The sequence below is a fragment of the Nicotiana tabacum genome, chromosome 3, assembly GCF_000715075.1.
Source record: "Nicotiana tabacum cultivar K326 chromosome 3, ASM71507v2, whole genome shotgun sequence".
In the NCBI taxonomy this organism is placed as follows: domain Eukaryota; kingdom Viridiplantae; phylum Streptophyta; class Magnoliopsida; order Solanales; family Solanaceae; genus Nicotiana; species Nicotiana tabacum.
In genome coordinates this window covers 107720999-107737258 of record NC_134082.1, presented here as the reverse complement: position 1 = coordinate 107737258, position 16260 = coordinate 107720999, and positions in this window count along the sequence as shown.

Below are 16260 nucleotides of genomic sequence, written 5' to 3'. Positions count from 1 at the left end.
ACATACCTTTTAAGCTCTTTGCCTTATCCTCATTAGTTTATTGTCCATGTAATACACTGCTCGAAATGTTAAGCACAGTTAACGGTAGAAAATGGTTAAAAAATAGTTAACCATCCATATTATATAGCTGAATAACACAAAAAAAGTAGGAATGGGAAAAACGGGGTTATAACTCTCGAAACGACCGGCCGGGTCATTACAAAAACGGATAACCAATGGATAACTAATGAGTTTAACTTTTATATTTGTAAAACCTCAAATTGTGGGTTACTCAAGTTTGAAAGACTAGGAATTCTCCCACAAGTGATCATATTCATTAAGCGGTTAATCCCTTTTTTAACCGTATTAAATATGTGTCGGGTCAGATAATTTATCCGTTTTAAATATGGGTCGGATCGGATAATTTATCCATTTTATCATTACCCGTTTTCGCCCCGTCCCACATCCGCCCCGTCCCGCCCGGTTGTCAACCCTAAGCAGAGGCGGATTTATAGGTGTAATGATGAGGCACGTGAACCCATGGTCTCTTCGTAAAACTCGATATTTTATGTACATATTTTCTAAAACTGGTATAATATTAACTGTTGACACCCATACTATAAAAAGGTTGTATGGTGCATTTGGTTGAAGGTTAAGTTATTTACCAAGAGGTATAGAGATCAATTACCACTTGATACTTTTTTTCCTCCTCTTTTTAGTTGTGCACCCATGTATTAAAAATCCTAGATTCGACTGTGCCCCTAAGCACAATGTAGACAATTGTGCTCTGCTAGTTTGAAAGCTTGAATGCTTAAAAACTGCTCACTTGTATGTTTTAACTTGTTTGGCATTTGTTATCCACTTTAGGAAAATCAGTCATGGTTAAGCCCAGAAAAATGCTCGTTAGTCGTACAGAATGAAACCTCGCTTCGTTATTGTTTCTTTTCATGGTTCCTCACGCGTCTTAGGATTTGATTTTAAGTTACCACTCACGTCAACATCGTCTTCATTGTTTTTCGGCCAAATACATCGGTAGAGCCTTAAAATTATCATCACTTTTTACTTGCACACTTTATTTTAAGTGTGTTCAATTTAAACACTTTAAATAGGGCTTTATTGTGTCATTTAGACACAATGTGCTGACATGGCAAGGCAAGTGTTTCTCACATTTTTCAAGCGCGTGATATCATTCCAAAAAACAAACTCTACATGTTTCTTGCCGGAAAACAAATAGCTTCTGCTGGAAACGTACTGTGAGTATGATAGAACTCACAAATACTCGTCAACGAAAGAGTGAACGAGTAATCGACTTTATCAATCGTTGGAGGAATGAAAGCCTCAACTGCAAAGAGAGGCTTAGTGAAGTTTCTGCCATCGAAATATGCATTCAAGGCATGCATCGGAGTCTTCGCTATATCTTACAAGGCATAAAGCCTAAAATATTTGAAGAACTAGCGACTCGTGCGCATGACACGGAATTGAGTATGGCTACAAGTGGAGATCAAAGGATTCCTGACTTTGAATCTCATGATGAAATAGAAGCTGAGGATGTTGAGAATGGGGGCAAGTATTCATCCGAAGATGAAGCTGAAGAGTCCATGCATGTTGCAAAGCTCCCTAAAATACGAGCTTAAACTGCAAGTTACTACGCTCCTTAACGCAAGAGCATAAACTGTATGTTACTCCTGGCCAGCAAGATTATAAACTATGTATGGCCCAAAAAAAAAAGTTTGGTAGGTCGAAAAACCTCGAAAGAGGTGGTCTAGGCAAAAGTTAGGACATAGAAAAATAAAAATAAAAGATAAAAAAAATCCACCCATTCTGAACTATGGCATGACTTGATTCTCTTCGTCGAGGTGCGTAGGCAGCTTAGAGTTTCATTCTGAATTCAGGATCATAAGTTCAAAAAATACATATTACCCAAATCGTTATTCGAAGGAAGAATGATGGAATATAATCCACTTGACTGGAACTTAAAAATAGGCTTACACGAACTTTGTGCGTTACTGAAGGTTGGTGGTCCAATGGGGGCAAGCCTCCATAGCAAATTGGCACCTCTGATTGATGTATATAGACTTTTAGTAGAAGGCCAAATATTCAATTTGAAGTCCTCAAGTTTGCCGGTCTTCAAGTCGAAGTATTCAAGCCCTCCAAGTCTTCAAGTCTGTTGGTGGTCAATTTGAAGTCCTCAAGTTTGTCGGTCTTCAAGTTGAATTATACAAGCCCTCCAAATCTTCAAGTATGTCGCTCTTCAAGTTGAATTCTGCAAGTCCACCGCCCTTCAAGTTGAAGTCTAAAAGTCCACCAATCTTTAGGTTGAAGTATTCAATCCCTTCAAGTCTTCATGTCCGTCGGTCTTCAGTTTGAAGTCCTCAAATTCACCAATCTTCAGGTTAAATTATTTATGCCATATAAGTCTTAAAGCTGAAATCTTCAAGCCTAATAATTTTTCAAGTTGAAGTAAAAGTCCACGCTCTTCAAGTTGAAGCATCAAACACCCCCAAATTTTCAAGTCCGTCAAATCTTCAAATTTGTTGGTCTTCAAGTTAAAATCTTCAAAGTCCGCCAAGCCTTCAAGTTGAAGTTTTCTAATTTTTCAATCTTAAGGTGGACATCTTAGTCTCTTTGCAGCTTAAGTTGGTCTCTTCGCGAGTTTGTCCTTAAAAGGAACTATAATTCTTCAATCCTAAGGTGGACGTTGAAGTCCCTTTGCACCTTAAGTTGTCCTCTTCATGGATTTGATTTTGCTATATGTTGTCATGGATTTGATACTTCTATATGTTGTCATGGATTTGATACTTCTATATGTTAATATGGATTTATCCGTCTATATGGGAATGGAGATTTGTCCATCTATATGATGATGTGGATTTGTCCGTCTATATGTTGGTGTACATTTGTTCGTCTATATGTTGGCATGGATTTATCTGTCTATATGGAAATGTGGATTTGTCCGTCTATATGTTGCGAGGGATCTATCTTCTTATATGCTGTTGTGGACTTGATCATCTATATGCCGTCATGGATTTGTCCTTTCATATAATGTTGAAGATTTATCTTTGTATTTTTTGCCACAAATTTTTCCTTCTATGTGCGTCTAACCTTATTGTCGAAGATATCCCCATTGCCTACAACAACAAAAAGAAGGCAGCAAAAAAAAATACAAGTACAAGAAAGATGGTTACTTGTCAAGGCGTGTTAGATTCAAAAATTGAGTTCAAAGTATTGCCTAGAACAATCTGGCATGATTCGGGCGATGATTTTTAGTGCTCTATGAGTCTAGGTTCTACCAATTACAACGGTTTTTAATTCCGATATTCCATCATCGAGATACAAAAGTTTTGGTGAAGCCGGGATAATCTGAAACTGTTGGCACATTAGAATATAGAGCTGACTTCAAAAATATTTATCTAGAACTATCCTGAAAGTATTTAATTTTGAATTTTGGATATGTTGTAGATCTTGAACTCTAGTTTATGAGGAATTAAATGGTTTTTGATTTTGAGGTACATACATTAAGATATAAAACTTTTGGTGAAGTCGCACAAATCTGAAACTGATGGCGCGTTAGAATATAGAGCCGATTTAAAAAATCATCTGGAATGATCCTGAATGGGTTTAAGTCTGAATTTCAGATATGTTATACATCTTGAACTATAGTTTCTGATAAATCAAACGGTTTGCGATTCCTAATTTCCTACATTAAGATATAAAACTTTTGGTGAAGTCGCACAAATCTAAAACTAGTGGTGCATTATAATATAGAGCCGATTCAAAAAATTATCTGGAACGATCCTGAATGTGTTTAATTATAACTTTTAGATATGTTGTAGATCGTGAACTCTAGTTTCTGATAATTCAAATGGTTTGAGATTCATAGGTTCCTATATCAAGGTATAAAGCTTTTGGTAAAGTCGCACAAATCAAAAAATATCAGCATGATAGAAATTAAGGTTAATTTCAAAAAATCACCTAGGGTTATCCGCGAAGATTCTAATCCTAAATTTCGAATATGTTTTAGAACTAAAAGTCTAGCTTCTATAGAATCAAACAGACCATGATTTGGACCTTTCTACAGCAAGATATCAATTTTATACCACAAGATGTACTAGCTATAAAAGGGTGACGAAAATTGAAAAGAAAAGAAAAAGAAGTTACCTTCAACTCTTCCAAGCGTCAAAGGCAGATTCAAACTCTCCTGTAACACCATTTCTGGGCTCTAAGCCTTTTACCGGATCCCTATTTATAAATAAATAGTGGAGGTGCTTTAAGTCCTAATGTAATACAAAGTGTGGCAGTTATAGGAGTTCAAGAAGGTTTAGGTATCCTAGTTCAACGGAAAGGATAAAGAGGTATCACAAGTCTTTATTTTAGTCAAAATGGTCAAAGAATTTGTGGAGGCCCACGTGACTACATGAAAAAGTAATACTCCACTTTATTTATGGCCATTAAATTTTCCATATGAAAAATCACTCCATGATTAAATACCTCATGGTATTCACACGAATGAAGTACTTACTATTGTATGTCATTTTTTTGAATAAAAAAATATTAGACATTTGAGAAAGAAGATCTCTTCTTGGTTGAAAAATATAGCTAAGGAGGTCCAAGAAACTCTTAAATGGTTCTTTTGGCAGTATATCCTCCATGAATAAGCAAGGATACTCGTGCAAGCTTACTTGAAAAAGTAATGGCACACTACTCTTGGGAATAACTACTCTGAAGTAGTGCATGGACCAACAAAAAGGGATCTTGAAAACAAAGATATTATGCTTCAAGCCTCGTCTTGGAAGTACAACAAATCTACACCCCGACAAGTCTTAAAGAAGGGAGCATTTGTAGGCATATAAATTTTATTAAAATTAAATCCATAAAATAATTTGGATTATATTTTAAATTCAAGATATATTGATCCAAATAAATACTATGGGATAATATAATTGAATTAATTATATAAGTCCAATATATATGGATTAAATAAATAAGTCTTAATCCATTAGCTAGTTTATTTAATTGGGGCTAAAATGATGAGCCGACTTCATTAAGCCCAAGATGTCATCTTCTTAGATGCCCAGTTTAGTGCCACGTGTCAAATGATGTGGCATGCCAAGTCAAATAGATGAGCCAATGGGATTATGCCACTCTTCAAAATGACAAGGCATGCCAAATCAAATTAAAAGGCTAATGAAACCGTGCTACATGTGCAAGTGACATGTTCTGGCCAATCAAATGCGGCCTTGTCACTCTTCAATCTGATTGGTCGAAAAGAGTTTGTTCTCATCACAACTCTTCCATCCACAACTATAAATAGGGGTTTTCATAACTCAGAAAAAGGACACCAGAAGTTATAACAATAAGACACAAGGGAGCTCGTGGATCAAAGGCTACCATTCTCTGCAAACTGTAAGTGCTCAAGCATTCAAGCACTTCAACACAAACTTCAAGTAATCAAGATCAAGAACGAAATCAAATTAAATACAAGGCATTCAAAATCAAGGCTACTTGTTCGTAATACAATTCGTGGCAACAATCAAAGTGTTCGCGACGGATAAACAAATTCAAATTCAAGATCAAGCTCAAAGGCCCTTGAATTTATATTAGAAAAGTAGAATCAGAGGACAATACTGCCCTTCATCTCTTTCTCCTGTAAATCGAAAACTCCAAGTTTCAAAATCATTTGTTGTGATGGTCGAGTACTTCAAGTCTCGTCTTAAAGTTTCTCCAAGCCTACATACTGACAAACCTTGAAGTAGGGGGCATTTGTAGACATTGAAATTTTAAGGGATCAAACCAAATCCTAAATTAAAGATACTACAGGACACTTGAAATCCTAGGAATCTATTAGGGTTTCTTGGAGGTTACTCTACCCTAAACCCTAACTCACACCTATATAAATGGATAAGTATTCTCTTGAAGAGGTGTTTCAAAATCTCATAAACTCTTGGGATATTCACAAAGAGATCAAAAATATGGCCGGATACTTCTTGACAATCAAATAGTTCAAGAAGTTGGAGATCGAATACATCCCCAGGAGGTCTGCATCATCCTACATTCGAGAAATACGCGGCTTCAGCCTTCGAATCACAGAGATGATCAGGAGAGAAGAATCAGGGGAGAAACAGAATTGTACTCACAATTGATTAGTAAAAATATTTTTCTCTTATTTTGTGATTGCAATTTATTTTTCATATGTTGAAAATTAGTTGCAAATAGCGATCTGAATTTCATATCTAAAGGCTGTCAAATTTTGATAGAAAAAAATATGAATGGAAAAATAATTAAAAAGTAAAAACAAATTTATACATTTAAAAATGAAGAAAAATGTAAAACCACGGCTCCATTCTTAAACTTGAAAACGTAAAATCTACGACAAAATTATTTCAAAGAATGACTAAGATAGAATGATGAAGTAGTTTATTGCATTTGGCTATGCCACATAGGAAACCTTATTACCCTCAATGTTTAAGGTTTGATTTAGTTACACTTAATATACCAAATAATCAATCTTATACCATACTTAATTAAGGGTCTAATTAATGGGCAGTTTTTACTCCTTAATTAAAGGTGTCCATATATCCCACGTTTCTCTATCCCCTTAATTCCTAAGACCTACGCAGTTTTTCCCCTCCCCTTTCTTCCTCTTCTCCATTCCTTCTTCTTCTCAAAAAATACAGAGATGGAAATTGCAATTTTGTTACGTACGAAATAGTAGGGCCCACGCTTTCTTATTTCTTTTCGGATTCAAAATCATATTCTTATGGTTTTACAACATAGAGCTACTGCCTTCACTAAATATTGAAGATAAATCTTCAAAGTTCATACACACATTTACCTTCAGCTTCAAATTTTCTCAATGAAGAAGAACAAACCTTCAAAGAGATAAAAGAGCAACAATTCCACCATTGACAGCTATTAAAAAGCTTTGAATCTTTGAATTCAAATTTGGGTTTTCAAAAATCATTATTTGTTTTCATTGGGTGTTGTTGTAAATAATTGGGAATATGTTTTGGAGTTTATATCTCAATTTTGAGGGATTTTGGTGAAGATTTAGACTTGGTTTTGGCTGAATTGTAGATTGAAACTCAAAGAAGAAGAAGAAGAAGACATATTGCAGAAATTGTAGATAAATTGTAGTTACAGTTGGATTGATCAGAATTTGAACTAAATACATCTTCGCACATGTTGACTATAAAATTTTTCTCTTCATCTACAAAATTTCTACAAATATACTACAAATCAATTTTAAGTATGTATAAAGCAGTATTATTTGTAAGGGTATCTACATAATTACTATATTTATACTACAATTAAACTATAATCTAAATTGAAAATCTATAAATTATCTACAAAATATCTACAAACTGGGTACATTGAATTTTAATATCCCAATTTCCATTCAATTGTAGCATAATTAGGATTTTTGACATAATTGCGTTTTTTCAGAAGATTTGTAGAAGTTTTAGTCGTTTTTGATGTGTGAAAACAGAAAATAAAGCACCTACAATTAGAATACAAATAATCTACAATTTATCTACAAAATATCTACAAACTGGGTACATTAAATTTTTATATCCCAATTCTCATCCAATTGTAGTATAATTGTGATTTTTGACATAATTGCGTTTTTTCAGAAGATTTGTAGAAGTTTTAGCAATTTTTTATTTATGAAAACAGAAAATAAAACATCTACAATCAGAATACAAATAATCTACAATTTAACTACAATTTATCTACAATTTCTGCAATATGTCTTCTTCTTCGAGTTTCAATCTGAAATTCAGTCAAAACCAAGTCTAATCTTCACCAAAACCCCTCAAAATTGAGATATAAACTCCAAACCATATTCCCGATTATTTTCAACAACACCCAATCCAAACAAATAATGATTTTTGAAAACTCAAATTTGAATTCAAAGCTTTCAAGCTTTTTTAATGGCTATCAATGGTGGAAAATATATGGAAGAACAGATGAAGATGAAGATGAAGAACAGAAATCTCCTTTCCGTTCAAAACTTGAATTTAATGTAGACTCAATCAATCGCAAGATTTTTTCCTGATTTTTAGCGAGTTAATTATGGAAGATTTTGTTCAATTAATCGTGTATTAAACAAATGGTACAGAAATTGTAGGAAAACTGCGGACTGGGCGGGTAATTTACATAGTATGCACATATTTGGTAATAAGGTTTCATATATGGTATAGTTAGGAAAAAATCCCTTTCTTGATTTACCAAGGTGGAATTTAAGAAACAGAAGGGCCAGAAAAGCTGTGGAAACTAAAAACGTAAAAATCAATGCAAGAGCATGGATTCGATCACACAACCATCGGCAAGATTTGAACCCGCTTTAACCTTCCAACCACCATGTCTATTTCACTAAGGGCAACAACTTTTATTTAATACAATTTTGTTTCACAGAAAAAAAAATTCTACATAAAAATAGTAAAAAAATTTGCAATGCGAGTTCAATTGAATCCCCTTGAACCAACATGGGTCCGCCCCTGGTCCTAGATGCCATCAAAATTATTCAAACGTTACAGTGGTATTATGGCTCTTACAGTAGTTGTATTTTATTATAGATCTTTCCCTTGTGTATCCCGCATTATCTTGTTGTGTTAAAGTTCAGCATACTATCCTGTCTACATACTGTATACATCCAGATTTGATTGAAATTCGATCCTAATGTAGCTAACATTGGGTGGAGGTAGATTAGTTATTATCGATGACGAAACGATTTAATACTCTATATGGTACTTTCTGCTGAAACTTGATGCGCTTAGTTAAGTTCTGGATTTGTCAAATTAATATTTCTATCTTTGAAATAACACAACCTTTCCTTTTCCTTTTTTTCCTTCTCTCTTTCTCCATTTTTTCCTTTGGAGAGAGAATGCGACGCAAATTCACGGACAGTGTCCATTCTGTAAATTGATATTTCCTCTCTAAACCAGTTGAAGCCAACAAAAGAAGAGTGAAATACAGAGTACAGACGCAACTCAAATTCTACATCAGAAAATTGGTGATGAATTTGATGACCAAATGCTTTACATAAACAGCTCCTTCAAAATTCTTGGTGTCATCAGTCTTTTGTAAACACACATACAGCAACTCTGTTGCAGCATCAAAGTTGAGTTATACAGAAATAAAACACACACCACTGATCATCAGAAACTAACCTTAACCCATACCATCATTCTTTTACTTTAATTGTCACAATAGAAAAAGAAAGAAAGACTTAAAACCTCATAAAAGTAGGCCACGCAAAAACGATATTAAGGAGAGTTATTGATGACCGATGCAAGGTTGATTCATAAATTCCGCTTGATAAGATCTATCAATAGCCAGTAGACAAGAACAACTTTAATCAAAGAGGTAAAAATGATGCAAAAGTTACAAAATAAAATATTACCTTCAACATATCTCCTATATTGCAGATAAATATGTCGGGAAGTGGTAGTGCTAATATCCACTTGACCGATTTCTTTCTCACCTTAAAACAACTCAAAATGATTAGTAGTGAAACAAAACAAAAAATTTATTTCGTCAAAGATTCAGCCCTATAAAATACAGGTGTAAGAGGAGGCTTTACAAGGTAAATCTAGGGAGCAAGCATGCTTTAACTAAGGACATGGAAGCCAATCGCCCTCGGCAAAGAAAGTAAAAATTCAAACAAGGAATATAATTCTTATAAGTGGCGTGGGTTATGCTAACAATTGTACCCCGACGCATATATTTCTGAGATGGAAATTATAATTTATAAGGCTAACAATGTTATTGGATGATAAGTTACTTGGTGTTGTCATATGGACTAGTTACACATAAACTTAGTTGAGGGGCTTATGTGTAAAGTTAGGAAAGTTTTGTCTTTAAGAAAAAATTAGTTAGAGACGGTTAATTGTGGGATTTATAAATACCCACACTCACGTGTATTTTGTGACTTTAATGAATACAGAGCTTCTTCTTCTCCACTTCATCTCTTCTCCACCTTCTCTGTAAAATAGCTCACTCAGAATCAATTGTATGCTGCATTATCGAGTGGATTCAACTGATTTCATCATGGTATCAGAGCAGCGACCGTGAATTTATCGAGATTCAGGTAAAGTTCAGAAGATCGGAGCTTCGACGAAGCTAAATTTCAGTCAGCCATGGCAGGAAACGAAGTTGTTTCTCTAGATCACAATCACTCACTGTTTCTACAGCCCTCAGATGCTCTAGGACTCGTCCTAATACTGCTCAAACTCACAGGGCCAGAAAACTATGCTCTGTGGAGTAGGACGATAAAATTGGCGCTCCGGGAAAAGAGTAAACTAGGGTTTGTGGACGAAACTTATGTGAAGAGTATGTATAGAGGAGAATTACTAGAGCATTGGAAAAATGTAATGCGATTGTATTGTTATGGATTGGGAGTACTGTATCGAGTGAATTGATGCCGAGTATCGTCTATGCCTCTAATGCAAGGAAAGTGTGGAATGATTTTTAGGAAAGATTTGATCGATCAGACTTGACGAGGATTTATCACCTTTGGACAACCATCGCAACTCTAAGACAAGATACTGACTCTGTCACTAGCTACTTTTCAAAAATGAAGGACTTGTTGGATTAACTGGATGTATTAGTGCCATTGTCTTCATGCGACCGTAAAGAATCTCGACCCTCAGTAGAACATCTAAGATTTCAACGTTTGCTATCATTTCTTATGGGGCTAAATGGAAGTTATAGCAACATAAGGAGCAATGTATAAGCTAAAAGGCCTGTTGTGACTGTTAATGAAGCCTATGCTATAGTCACTCATGAAGAAAGCCAGAGGTCTTTAGGTGTTGTTGATACACATAGGGAACTACTCACCATGTTAGCAGGAAGAGGCCGGAATTTTAGAGCAAAAGGCCTGGTGTCATTTGTGAACATTGTGGGTATAAAGGGCATCTTAAGGAGAATTGCTTTAAGTTAATTGGATACCCAGTAGACTTTAAGAGCAAAAGGAAGAATCAGCCTGCAGGAGGAAAGGCCTATGCTAACAATGTGAATGTCAGTGCAAATGGTGAGGAAGGGAAACCAACAACTGTGCAAGTACAAGGAGCAGGGCAGTTCTTCACAGAAGAATAGTACCAGCAGTTGGTCAAGTTGCTGTCGAAAACAACAACTGCAGAAAGTTCTAATAATTTTGCAGGTATAGTCACTCTATTATCCAATGCAGATATGTGTGATTGGTAATAGATACAAGAGTAACACATCATGTCACATACAATAATGACATTCTAAATAATGTTAAAAGGCAGACGATCAAGGGAGACATGAAGTACAACTTCATACTGGAAGTAAGTCACAAATAATTCACACAGAAGAGGCCTCCATATTAAGAAATAAGACAGTAACAAATGTCTTATATGTACCAGATTTTAAATTTAACCTGCTATTAGTATCAAAGCTCACAAAGGATCTTTGTTGCTCAGTCACATTCTTTTCTGATTTTTGTATATTTTAGAATCTTTACAGTGGCAGAGTGATAAGGATTGGTAAAGAGAACAATGGTCTATATTTGCTTAAAGAAAATATAACAGTGGCAACAACAGGAGTTTTCCTGAGAAAAGGAGAAGAAACTGAACTTTGGCACTTAAGGTTAGGACATGCTTCAATGAAGGCAATGCAACATATGCCAGGGTTGCATAATAAAGTTGATATGCAGGTACAAGAGAATTGTCAAGTATGTCCATTAGATAAGCAATGTAGGCTAAAGTTTCCTATTAGTAGTAGTAGTTCTGCTAGAATTTTTCAACTCATTTATTTAGATGTTTGGGGACCTCACAGAGTACCTACATATGATAGGAAGCACTACTTTGTTACTATTGTTGATGACTATAGTAAGTATACTTGGGTGTGTCTGATTCAGTCAAAGAATGAAGTATTAGTTGTAATAAAGAACTTTGTTGCAATGTTTCAAAATTAGTTTGGTGTGAATGTCAAGGTGTTAAGATTAGATAATGGTATTGAGTTTTCAAACTCTCAATGTAATGAGTTTTTGACTTCTTTGGGAATCATTCATCAAATTAGTTGTCCATATACCCCTCAACAGAATGGTACAGTTGAAACAAAGTATAGGCATATATTGGAAGTGGTAAGAGCACTGAAATTCCAAAGCTTAGTTCCAATAAGATTTTGGGGGAGACTGTGTAAGAACAACTGTCTATCTAATAAACAAATTGTCCATATGAGTGTTACAAGGAAAATGTCCATATGAAATGTCTCATGGAAAACCAGCAACACCAGATCACTTAAGGGGTTTTGGATGTCTTTGCTTTGCAAGCCAATTTACCTGGAGGAGTTAAGTTTTCACCAAGAGCAAGGAGATCCATTCTCATTAGTTATTCAGAAACACAAAAAGGCTATAGGTTGTATGATCTGGAAAGTACAAGAGTATTCATTAGCAGAGATGTAACACTCAGAGAGCATATCTTCCCTTTCAAGAAAGGAATACAGATTGAAGAAGATATCTTCCCAAGTGATACACCATTAGTTATTCCAACTGAACTCAGAAGAGCAAAACGCATGCCTGAACAACCAGTTCATCATCCAAGCAATGAAGAACATATTCCAAATTAAGGAATGGCAACAACAGACTCAGAAGGAGTAGCAACAGCAGACTCAGAAGCCATTCTAGCAGTAGCTGATTCTGAACAAGCTGGGAGTCCAGCAGCTGAGACAGTTGATACAGAGTACAGACACAGTTCAACAAAGTGCACCACTAGTTGAGGTACAAGCAGACACAAGCCAACCACCTGTAGAAGGAATGCCTGAGGACAACTTGCATACCAGAAAGTCCAACAGAATTTCAAGATCCTCTATTTGGCTGAAAGATTACATCACCACATGCAACTCACAAAACAAGCCACATTGTATCTCCAACTCTATTGCCTACATTCATTTATCCAACAACTACCATGCTTATTTGGGAGTATTTGCAGCAGAAGTTGAACCTAAATCCCTCAAGGAAGCATGCAAGGACAAGAACTAGATAGAAGCAATGTCACAAGAAATTAAGGCTCTTGAGGATAATGCTACTTGGGAGATAGTTGACGTGCCTGTTGGTAAGAGAGCAATAGGATCTAAATGGGTGTTCAAGGTAAAATACAAAGCAAATGGAGAAATAGAGAGATACCCAGCTAGATTAGTGGCTAAGGATTATACTCAACTAGAAGTCTTAGACTATCATGAAACCTTCTCTCCAGTGGCAAAGATGGTTACTATGAGGATAATGACAAGGATTGCAACATCAAAAGGTTGGACCTTATTTCAGATGGATGTGAACAATGCGTTCCTACAAGGAAACCTCTATGAAGAAGTTCATATGGACTTACCTCAAGGCTTCCAGAAACAAGGGGAGCACAAAGTGTGCAAGCTGCTCAAATATTTATATGGCCTGAAGCAAGCCTCAAGGTAATGGAATATTAAACTGATTGAAGCTTTACTGGAAGGAGGATACTCTCAAAGCACTCATGACCATTCTCTATTCACTAGGAAGACATGTCTTCACATTGTTATAGTTCTGGGGTATGTGGATGATTTGCTTATAACTGGGAGCAATGTAGAACTGATAGGAGAGGCTAAGCAAACACTACACAATTCTTTCAAGGTAAAGGATCTAGGTGAACTTCGATATTTCCTTGGCATAGAAGTTCTGAGATCAAAGGAAGGGATACTACTTACTCAAAGGAAGTATGCTCTGCAGTTGATCTTAGAAGTTGGCTTTGCAGCAACCAAGCCAATCTTACTCCAATTGAATTGAATCAGAAATTGACTACCATTGACTATGATAAGCATGTAGGAGTTAAAGGAGATAAGGAACTTGAAGATATTGGAAGCTATCAAAGACTCATTAGGAAGTTACTCTACTTAACCATTACTAGACCAGATCTTAGTTTTGCAGTTCAGGTACTCAGCCAGTTTATGCAACATCCAAAACAATTTTGGGATACAGCATTACGTGTGGCCAGATATGTGAAATCAGCCCCAGGACTTGGAATTTTGCTGAGCGCTGGCCCTATCAACAGTCTATCTGCCTATTGTGATTCTGACTGGGCCTCCTGTCCAAACACCATGAGATCAGTCACAGGGTACGTTATTAAATTGGGTGATTCTTTGCTTTCCTGGAAGTCCAAGAAGCAACAAACTGTAAGTCGAAGTTCAGCAGAAGTTGAATGCTAGAGTCTAGCAGCAGCTGCTGCAGAAATTACTTGGTTTTTATGACTACCGAAAGAGATTCAAGTCCATGTCCATCAACCAGTTCCTCTGTATTGCGACAATAAGGCTGCTTTGTAAATAGCAGTTGTCACACCTCCTTTTTACCCGAGGGGATCGGGGAGTTTTTTCAATTTAAGTGGCATAAATCGAAATGGAATTATTTATTGATTCAGAGTCGCCATTTGGAATAATTTATGGTGTCCCAAGTCACCGATTTATTTTAAATCCCGAATCGAGGAAATTGATTCTTATTTATTGGTCCGCAAACATAGAAGATTGGGTAAGAAATTCTGTTAACCCGAAAGAAGGTGTTAGGCATTTCCGGGTTTCGTTATTTTAGCACGGTCGCTCAACTATTAATAATTGGCCAAATTATCTAATTTATTACATGTTTTAAATCTATTGTGCATTTTTAATTTTATAACCGCTTTTATTTATTTATGGAATTTGTTTGAACAAGTCGCGATTATCGCGCACTCGTTTGTTTTTGTACACATTGTGAATCGCGTCATGGGAACCGTACCCACGATCTACAACATGTGTATTTTATTATTATTCAAAGTTATGGTCGGGTCACATGAAATGCACACCCAAATTGGGATTTACGTATCATGATTATGCCATGAGAACCGTACCCATAGTTACGATGATTTATTTATTACTCGCGCCTAACACAAACTACGATGTTCATGATTTTCCTAAAACTAATTTTGGGATTATTGTAAGGTCATGATTTATGTACTTAAATATTTCAAAAAAACGAAATTATATACTTAAAGATCATATAAAAGGTTCTATAAAGTGTATGTCTTTATGACTAATAGAAACTACAGTTCTTAGAAAATTTAAGAATCTTAATAAGTAATTGAAAAAAAGAAAGAAACTCAGAAAATCTAAGAAAGACGAAATGAAAAAGGAATTACACAATCTTTCAAATATCGAATGTCATATGCATATGCAGCTCATAAAAGTGTATTAAAATTATTGTATTCTAATGTCATTTGTGTTCCTTTTTTTATCAATAAATTAATAGCAATGAGCATAATGGAAAAGCAGAAGATATCTCATGACCTACTAGTTTCCAGTTTCAAGTGAAATTCGACCCAGCATTTTTTTTGTCCTCGGGCCTATCTCACTATTCATTTAGGCAAAATTATACTCTGTAATTATTGATTGTACTAATCAAATATTGAATGTCATATAAAATAGATTAATTGATATAGTTTTACATTTTATCAACAAAAAAAAAGATATACTCTACAAATTAAAATGAGTAAAATACCACAAGAGCAGCCTTTAATTTCCAGTTCGTCCACTATCAAGTCCCAGGGGGTCTTGGAATCGCTAAACCTTCTAGTAGGTTTTCCATCCATGAAATCCTTCCCATATGGCTCAAAATTACATTTAACAACCGTTTCTATGTGATTATTGTTTCCTAGATCAACAATGGAATCTACGAAAGCAAAAACAGCCTTCATTGTTACATTTTCCGGTAGCTGAAATTTCCCTTTTATATATGAAAACTTCTGGATTACAAAGATGGAAATTCGACGAGAAAACTCGACCAAGCTAAACCAGCAATAAGGGACTCGTCGGCAACCTCTACAGCTTGTGAAAATCCAGGAAGAACGGAAATTGAGTTTTTGAAATCAGCGTTCTTTAAATCTGTGAAGATCTTAGATTTTTTCATGTTTTCAACCTTTTCCAGATCTAACTTTTGTATTTTTAGCCACTACTAAGGTGTTTTTTGGCGTGTGAGTGAGAGTAGTGTTATGTCAAGGGGTGAGAGGAGATTAGGAGGATGGCTATGGTTTTTGGAAGGGGAATGGTGGCTGTTTTTTTTTTGTGAAGAAAAAGAGAGAGAAAGTTGCTAGCGTTCTTCAAAGGGGAAGCTCCTCGTTCTTCTTCTAGTGAGGAATCTTAGCTCAATTTAACTTCTTTGAAAATGACTTTTCAATAGTTACACAAATGAATGCCAAACAATTAGTGCAGATAAGCACAGAAAATTCGCTCATCGGGCACAAATACACAATTAAACAGGTAAATGACAGA